This window comes from Lissotriton helveticus, chromosome 2_1 (genome assembly GCF_964261635.1).
Source record: "Lissotriton helveticus chromosome 2_1, aLisHel1.1, whole genome shotgun sequence".
NCBI lineage: Eukaryota > Metazoa > Chordata > Amphibia > Caudata > Salamandridae > Lissotriton > Lissotriton helveticus.
In genome coordinates this window covers 1,312,434,373-1,312,442,208 of record NC_136059.1, presented here as the reverse complement: position 1 = coordinate 1,312,442,208, position 7,836 = coordinate 1,312,434,373, and the positions used below count along the sequence as shown (strand labels likewise).

At 46.5% G+C, this 7,836-nt stretch overlaps 1 pseudogene; it reads left to right on the top strand.

Annotated features, from left to right (window-relative positions):
* Positions 1–2,802: 2,802 nt before the first annotated feature.
* LOC144819727 (CD63 antigen pseudogene) lies at positions 2,803–4,040 on the top strand (annotated as a pseudogene).
* Positions 4,041–7,836: the final 3,796 nt, after the last annotated feature.

Genomic DNA, 7,836 nt, shown 5'->3' with positions numbered 1-7,836 from the left:
CTCGCTTTCTTGCCTTGGAGCAGATGGGTACATGCATTGAAGGAAACTGAATTTTTCTCTTGCTGGCTCTTCATAAAATTGTTTTCATAAGAGGCAAACATTGCAATCATGCATGCAGCCTTCTACACAGAGGTCGATGTGATGATGTGACTCCATACAGCAGCAGGAACACTGCAAGGCTGTTGGAAGGCAGTGAATAGAGTTTATGGAAGCTGGTGAGAGCTGATGGTAGCCGATGGGAGACTCAGGTGTATTCTGGCTGGCGGGTTGCCAGTTGATGGCACGTACTGGCCGCATGCCACACCCGATCCTGGTTGGGCCGCTTTTGTGGGCCAACGGCTCAAACCCACTGTAGCAAGCCCCAAACCTGCTACCCCACACTGCCTACTTCCTGCTGCCTCTGCCCGCTTGCCATTGCCTTGCCTACTGCCCTCATCCCCTACCAAACTTTAAGGGCACAATGGCACCACACTCAAAGTGCCTACCGTGCACTGGTTGCCAGGGGTTGCCATGTCTTCTTAGTCAGGGGCGCCCTGGCGGTGTGTGCAAAGGATTCGTGCAGTACACTGAGAGGCCTCAAGGCTGCAGGGCAGCAGGGCCACAACACAGCCAATTTAAGCAGCTTAAGGCATGTGGAGCTGAATGCTGAATGTGGGTGCTGTGGAGCGAGTGGGGTCAAGCGGGATGAGTGGAGTTGTTTACCGATGGCTGGACTCTGCTCACACAGCTCCTGCCTGCTCGCGCTCCGCTTCAGCTTCAATATGCTTGCCAGAATACTGCTTCTCCTCACCACACATTATGCCCCCCAACAACCATTAGACCTTTTTGCTTCTAATAAATGCCCTCTTTTTGTTGGTTCCTACCAGTGCTTCAATTGGGATTACCAATCATCCATACTAGATTCCTTTTACTGTACTTGTGTTGCTCCTGCAAATCAAGAGAAGGATACTGACTTAATTTTTAGCCCCCGGTTTGAAATTCCTTCATATTTACAGTATGTTTTAAATTTTTAAGTTGAATGTTATATATATATATCTGAAAAAAAAACAAAAGGTTACAAGGATGTATAGTTATAAAATAGAATTCTCAAGAAATCCAAAGGTTCCAGGAATGTTATAGTTACGTTCAGATTTTACATGCACAAAAGTTGTCTGAAGAAACTCTAACTCGCGCCCTGCAATACACAGTTTTCTCATCATGAATTTTATTGCAAATGTTGCAGTGATATTATCAATGATGTCATAGAAGATGACAGGACTGATGTAATATGTTGGGTAATTAGCAGTGCATGGCGAGGGTGCGAGTTATAGTTTCTTCAGATAAATATGACTATAACTGGTGAATTTCTATGGTTTTTGGCATGTAAAATCTGAACCTAACTATAACCTCCCTATCACCTTTGTTTTTTTGTGAAATTCTAAGGATTTTTTGATTCTAGTTCCTAACTATAATGCTTTTTGCAACCTTTGGTTGATCCAACACCCAGGCCATGTGGCCAACCCAACCCCCTCACCGAGCATGATCTTTGGCTGTGCACAGCGGGGGGTTGGCCGCAGGGCCTGGCCTGCAGCAAAACCCCCACATGCAGGCAACCCAGGAAGGGGGCACACAGCCCTCCTCCCGGGGTCGATTTTGGTACAAGGACCCCATCCACCGGGGACCACTCATATAGTTAGTGGGGAGGGTGGCATGCATCCTTCTTCCCTGGGCCCAGCCATATATAATGGGAGGGGGTCACGTAGTCCCAATCCCCGGGCTGATTTTATCCCCGGGAACTCCACCGCCCGAGGCCCGGCCATCAAAAATTAAGGGTAGTGGACACGTGTACCCACTCCCCGGACCAAGTTAGCCCCAGGGACCCGTCCCCCTGGGCTCCGTACCTTTTTTATTTGGGAGGGGGGCATGCAGTCTTCCTCCCTGGCCAAATATCGGCCCCGGGACCCATCCTGTGACCTGGCCAATTAAAAATGGGGGGCTGCACAACCGCCTTCTCTGGCCTGATTTCAGCACCAGGGGCCCCATCCCCTGGGGCCAGGCCAATTACTGAAAGGGAAGGGAGGCCCATCCCCCAGGGCCCAGCCAGTCAATGTTGGCTGCCCTTGCCCCACTCAGAACACCCAGTGTCTGCTTGTTGGGGGCCGTGGGATGAGCCCCAATGCCCCCGTGGTCACAGCTGGCTCCCCTCCTCCAGAGGGAGCTGGTATTGATCCTGCACACAGGGAGCAGCAAAAGATGCTGCTCCCTGAGTGTGAGAGCATTTTCTTCATCTGTTTCCCTGCCCACTTCACAGCAGACAGCGACACAGATGAAACATCTGCTCCCAGCAGGCAGGAGCATTTTTAATGACCCTGCCAGCTGGGAGCATTTTTAATGCTCCTTCCCGCTGGGAGTGGACTTAGTGTTTGCTCTTGCTTGGCAGGAGCTTTAAAATAGCTCCCACCAAGTGAGAGCAAACATGCTGTGTCCCGGGGCTAGGCACCCCGGGACATAGCAGGAGCACTGTGATGTCATGTGAGATGTGATGAGTGATCATATCAGCGATGTCACAGACCATGTCATGAGTGATGTAACATGTGAGGTCATAAGCAGTGCATTCCAGAGGCGTGAGTTATAGTTAGCCCAACTAACTATAACTGCTGAATTTATCTGGTTTTGTACGAGTGAAACCTGCGGCGGGCACAAGAGGGAGGGGGAGAAAAGAGCAGCCAGTTCAGCTCACACTGAGCCAGACGGAGCCGAGTTCGCAGTCGCAACCAGAGGAGAGGCCTGACTGAAAGAGAAGGGCGAAAGAAAGACTTGAAAATGGCCGTTTCCGGGGGCATGAAGTGCGTCAAATACTTGGTGTTCATCTTTAACTTCTTGTTTTGGATCGCTGGCATTGCCCTCATCGGCCTGGGGATATATGTACAGATAGCACTCAACAAGACCATCGTCATCCAGAATGCGTCCTCGTCCGGAGCACCCATCGTCCTCATCATTGTTGGTGCAGTTATCTTCGTGGTGTCATTCTTTGGCTGCTGCGGTGCCTGGAAGGAGAACTACTGCATGGTGACAACGTTTGCCGTCATACTGACTCTGATCTTCCTGGTGGAGGTCGCTGCTGCCATCGCTGGATACATCTTCAAGGATAAGTTTAAAGTGGCCATTGATGAAGGCTTCCGCAAAAGAATGGCAGATCACAGCAGCAACAACGACACGCGGCTCGCCCTGGACACAATCCAGGAAGATTTCAAATGCTGTGGAGCCAATACGACTGACGACTGGAAAAACTATAAACCGTTCGAAAACGGAAGCCTGCCGGATTCCTGCTGTGTTAAAGAAACCTTACATTGTGGGACAGATCCAAAGTCTGCTAAATTTACAGATGGCTGTGTGGCTGGGATAAAGGTCTGGCTTGAGAAGAACCTGAAGGTGATTGCTGGTGTGGCCATCGGCCTAGCAGCCTTTGAGCTCCTTGGCATAATCTTCGCCTGTTGCCTGATGAAGGGCATCTGCAGTGGATATGAAGTCATGTAGCGCCTGCTGACAATATGGACCATGAGGAGATGGACCCCAAACTGCCTTTCTTGCACTCATGCCACACTGTGCTTCTGGGAATCTCGGATGTCCTGTTTCACACCGTCCTGTTGGAAGTGCTCCTTTGCCCCCGCCCCAGCCCTCCGAGACCAATCACTCTGTAATCTTGCTTTCTGTTGTCTGTTACCAGGAGTTGGGCAGAGGGATTTCTGAAGCTTTCCTTAGTGACTCTGTTCTTGGGGGCCCTCTTCCTGCACCCTTCGTACTTCCCCTTGTAAAAAGACCTATTCTAATTTTAAATGTTTAAAACTTTATAAGAATATATATATTTTTGGCTGGGTTGTGCCGGGAGCCCCGGCACTTGCCTTAGGCTGGTTTGGTGCCTTGCTTTCTGAGCTGGCCTTGTCAAAAAAAATGTGTGGTTGGGGCAGGAATGATTACTGTACGCATTACACACACCTCGTTTTGTATAAATCTGCCCCTTTTTTGTATTTGCTTCTACTGAAATGGCATTACGTGTAACTTTGAACTGAAATAAAAACCAACCTGAGCCTAACTGTAAGGTCTCTGTAACCTTTGATTTTTTCATTGAATTTCTAAGGTTTTTTAAATGTTAATTCCTAATTATAACGTCCCTGTAACCTGGTGCATCAGTGTCTCAATGAGTCTGTGATTTGATTGAATGAGTCTCTCAGTCAATCTGTAAGTAGGTGCATGAATGCTTTTGTGCATTTGAAAATAAGTATATGACTGTCTGGCTGGATCTGTGAGTGGATTTTTTAATGTCAAACAAACAAGGACCCCCTGATTTGGCGTTGTCAACTCCAGCGACAGGGACAATAGATATATTGGAATTCTTTCGTCAATATTTAATAGCTACAGAGGAAACTCATGAAAAGCAAATAATAACTTTCAAGATAGGCATTAATTAAAAGATCAAAAATTGTTTTTTCAATAGTTCAACATTTATTAATTAAAAAATAAATACATCTAAAATCATGATATCTTGTACACAAAGAAAAAATGACAAAACACAGGTCCTAGACAATAATCTGGAAGACAATATTCGCAAAGAATACCTAATATATATGTATAGACACACAGCTAAAAATATAACAATTATATTTCATAAATCATATTGAATTAAAAAACTTGAATTAGGACATTAATACTTCAAACATTTGAGTGTTACAAAACATATCAAAAAAAGTGGCATGACATCATATAGTCTCTCGACGCGCGTTTCGGCGTTGGATCTGTGAGTGGATACATGAGTGTCTAAGTGGGCATTTGAGTGGGTGAGTGAGTGGGTGCATGACTGTCTGAGTGGGTCTGTGATTGAGTGCATAAGTCTCTCAGTGGTTCAATGACTGGGAACGTGAGTGTCTGAGTGGTTCTGTGAGTGGGTGTGTCGGTCTCTGAGTAGGACTGTGAGAGGGTTTGTGAGTCTCTGAGTGTATCAGTGACTGGATGCATAGGTCTCTGATTGGTTCTCTGAGTGGATGTGTGAGTGACAGTATGAGTATCTGAGAGGGTCTGTGAGTAGGCGTATGAGTTTCTGAGTAGATCTGTGAGTTGTTGTATGAGTGTCTCAATGGGTCTGTGAGTGAGAGCATAAGTCTCTGAGTGGGTGAGTCGATGGGTGCATGCATGGGTCTCAGACTGGGAGGGTGAGTGTCTGGGTGGGTCAGTGAGGGGCTGCATGCTTTGTGTGGGTGAGTGAGTGGGTGCATGTATATCTGAGTGAGTCTGTGAGTGAGTGTGTGAGTCTCTGACTGTATGAGTGAGTGACTGAATGCACAAGTCTCTAAGAGGGTATGTGACTGAGTGTGTGAGTGCCTCTATGGTAGTGCGAGTAGGTGTATGAGTGTCTGAGAGGATCTATGAGTGAGTGTATGAGTGTCCCAGTGGGTCTGTCAGTGGGTATGTGTGTTTCAGTGAGTCTCTGAGTGGGTCTTTAAGTGGGCGTGTGAGTCTCTGAGTGCGTCTGTACATGGGTGCATCACTCTCCGAGTGAGTCTATAAATGGGTGCATGAGTACCTGAATGGGTATGTGAGTGGGTGCATGAGTATCTGAGTGGGTATGTGACTGGATGTATACATTTGTGAGTGGGTATGTGAATGAGTGTATAAGTGTCTGACTGAGTTTGTGAGTGTGTATATGAGTCTGTGACAGTGACCGGCGAGTGTGCAAAAATATATATTTTTTATATACTCACCAATATTTGCGATGACGTTGCGATATACACAATGTTCCCACGATGGTACACGGGGCCGCAGTGGCGATTGCAGCATCATTGCGAATATCGCGCGCAATTAAAAAAAATCAATTTTGGACACATGTCACTAATACCCACATTTCTCAAACATGGGGTCAGAGTATCTCCACGCTGACCCCTTATCTTAGCTCTGACACAAATTTTCAGTGCCAGGAACTGTTCCCGGACGATAAAATGGCAGCTGCATCTTTCACTTCAGGCTGCGTCAAGCCAATCAGAGCATTCCCACTGGTGCACGCATACGTGATTTACTGTGAACACCTCTGGATTTAACAGCGATCGTCGCGAAAAAGCTGCAAAATATCAGCAGGCAGAGATATCACCATATTGTTTGGATTCAATATCACAAAAACTACTGAGGGGATTTGCACCAAATTACATTACAAATACACCCTTATATTGTGCCCTTATTTCTCCACTGCATGGTTCACCCCTAGCTTTCCATGACAACCAGAACCTACTTTGACACTTTTTGGGGAAAATTGGGAAAAAGGCAGTATGAGCCTACACCTCATAATGTGCTTAAACTCCTGCTTTCTATAGGCTCTGCACCACACCAGGTGACGTGGTTCAACCGGTCTCTGGGAAGGAGACCACTAGTGACCCTTAAACCAAATGGGATGGATTCTTGGGTGGGGAAATGAACAGGATTTTAGCCTAACCTAAGACAATCTCTCGTAATACGAGATTGAAGTATATACAATTTAACTTAATCACTTACTTCACCCCCCCAGAGATTGCATGCTATATACGGGAGAACCCTGAGAATGCGCCAAGTGTCGGGTGCTTGATGCTGACTTTTGCCATATGACATGGGGGTTCTCTACACTCTAGATATACATTGTATGCCATGCCACCTTTTCCTCACATGGACATAAAAGCTGTCTTACTATATGCCGCAAAACACATGAAAATTATCGGCAACAGCCAGACACTGCTCCTGCGAAATACCTCCTAGCATGTGAGACCCAAACACCCATGAGCCACACTAGTTGCATCTGGTTTTTCAATATTTCTTTTTCTTTAATTTCGGATTTTTATATGCTATTTCAGATGGTATAAGCAATGCAGTATGCATGGGTATAAGCAATGAATGGTGAAAGCGGAAGTTATAGTTAATGCAGTGTGGCGAGGGAGGTGACAACACTATGTATGTAGGTGAGCGACAAGTAGTAATTTGTAGGTGTGACATTATTAGTGTGCCTCCTCCCATTCTGTAACTCCATAACATTGTGACTACTCCTTTGACCATGGGAATTTGACTCCATTTCTCCCCAATATGTGGGTCCTCTCCCTTGCCATCCATAATTAAGTCTTTTCTAGTATAGATGAGCAGCCACTTCCTTCTGTAGTGCACACCCAGCTTCTGTGGCTCATGTGACTCAGCTTCTTCATATACCACCAGCAAAATATCTCCTCATGTAATATTCCTTCTAAAGCATATGCTATAGTTATATGCCGTTCATCTTTTGACCTACATCATGTGGTTCCTCAACTGGCCTTCATGAGGTGTTTTGGCCATCTTTAGTTCTGTAGTGAAATGCCACCCCAAAATCTGACTACTGTTGTGTGACTTCTCCCTTTCAATTCCTAGTTTGTCTTGAAGAAAGGAAGCCAGCAGGAGCACCTTTGCCCACACTGATCCACTGAGAGTAAGACTTAAGCAGGCTACTTTCAGAGGGCACCTAGATCCACCTCCATGCTCAGGAGGGCCGTCAGGCTTTCAGCGCTGTTGCTTACAAGGCACATACATTAGCATGGGATGCACCATTTACTCACTCTTGTCCTCACAGAAAGTAAGGGGTTTCCTTCCCATATGGCCATATGATGTAGCCAGGCAGAATCATGATTAATATTGGCTGTCATCCCCATCATCACCAACATGCTTGGGACCATATCCAAAGGGGTTTCCACTGGGTGAGGAACATGGCTGTCTGCTAAGTGTGGAGCTGCGGGTCGGTCCCAGGGAAGAGTCCTATTGTGAAGTCATATTGTGGAGGCATGGCTCTACACGGACACTTCCATCAATAGGAATTTGAAC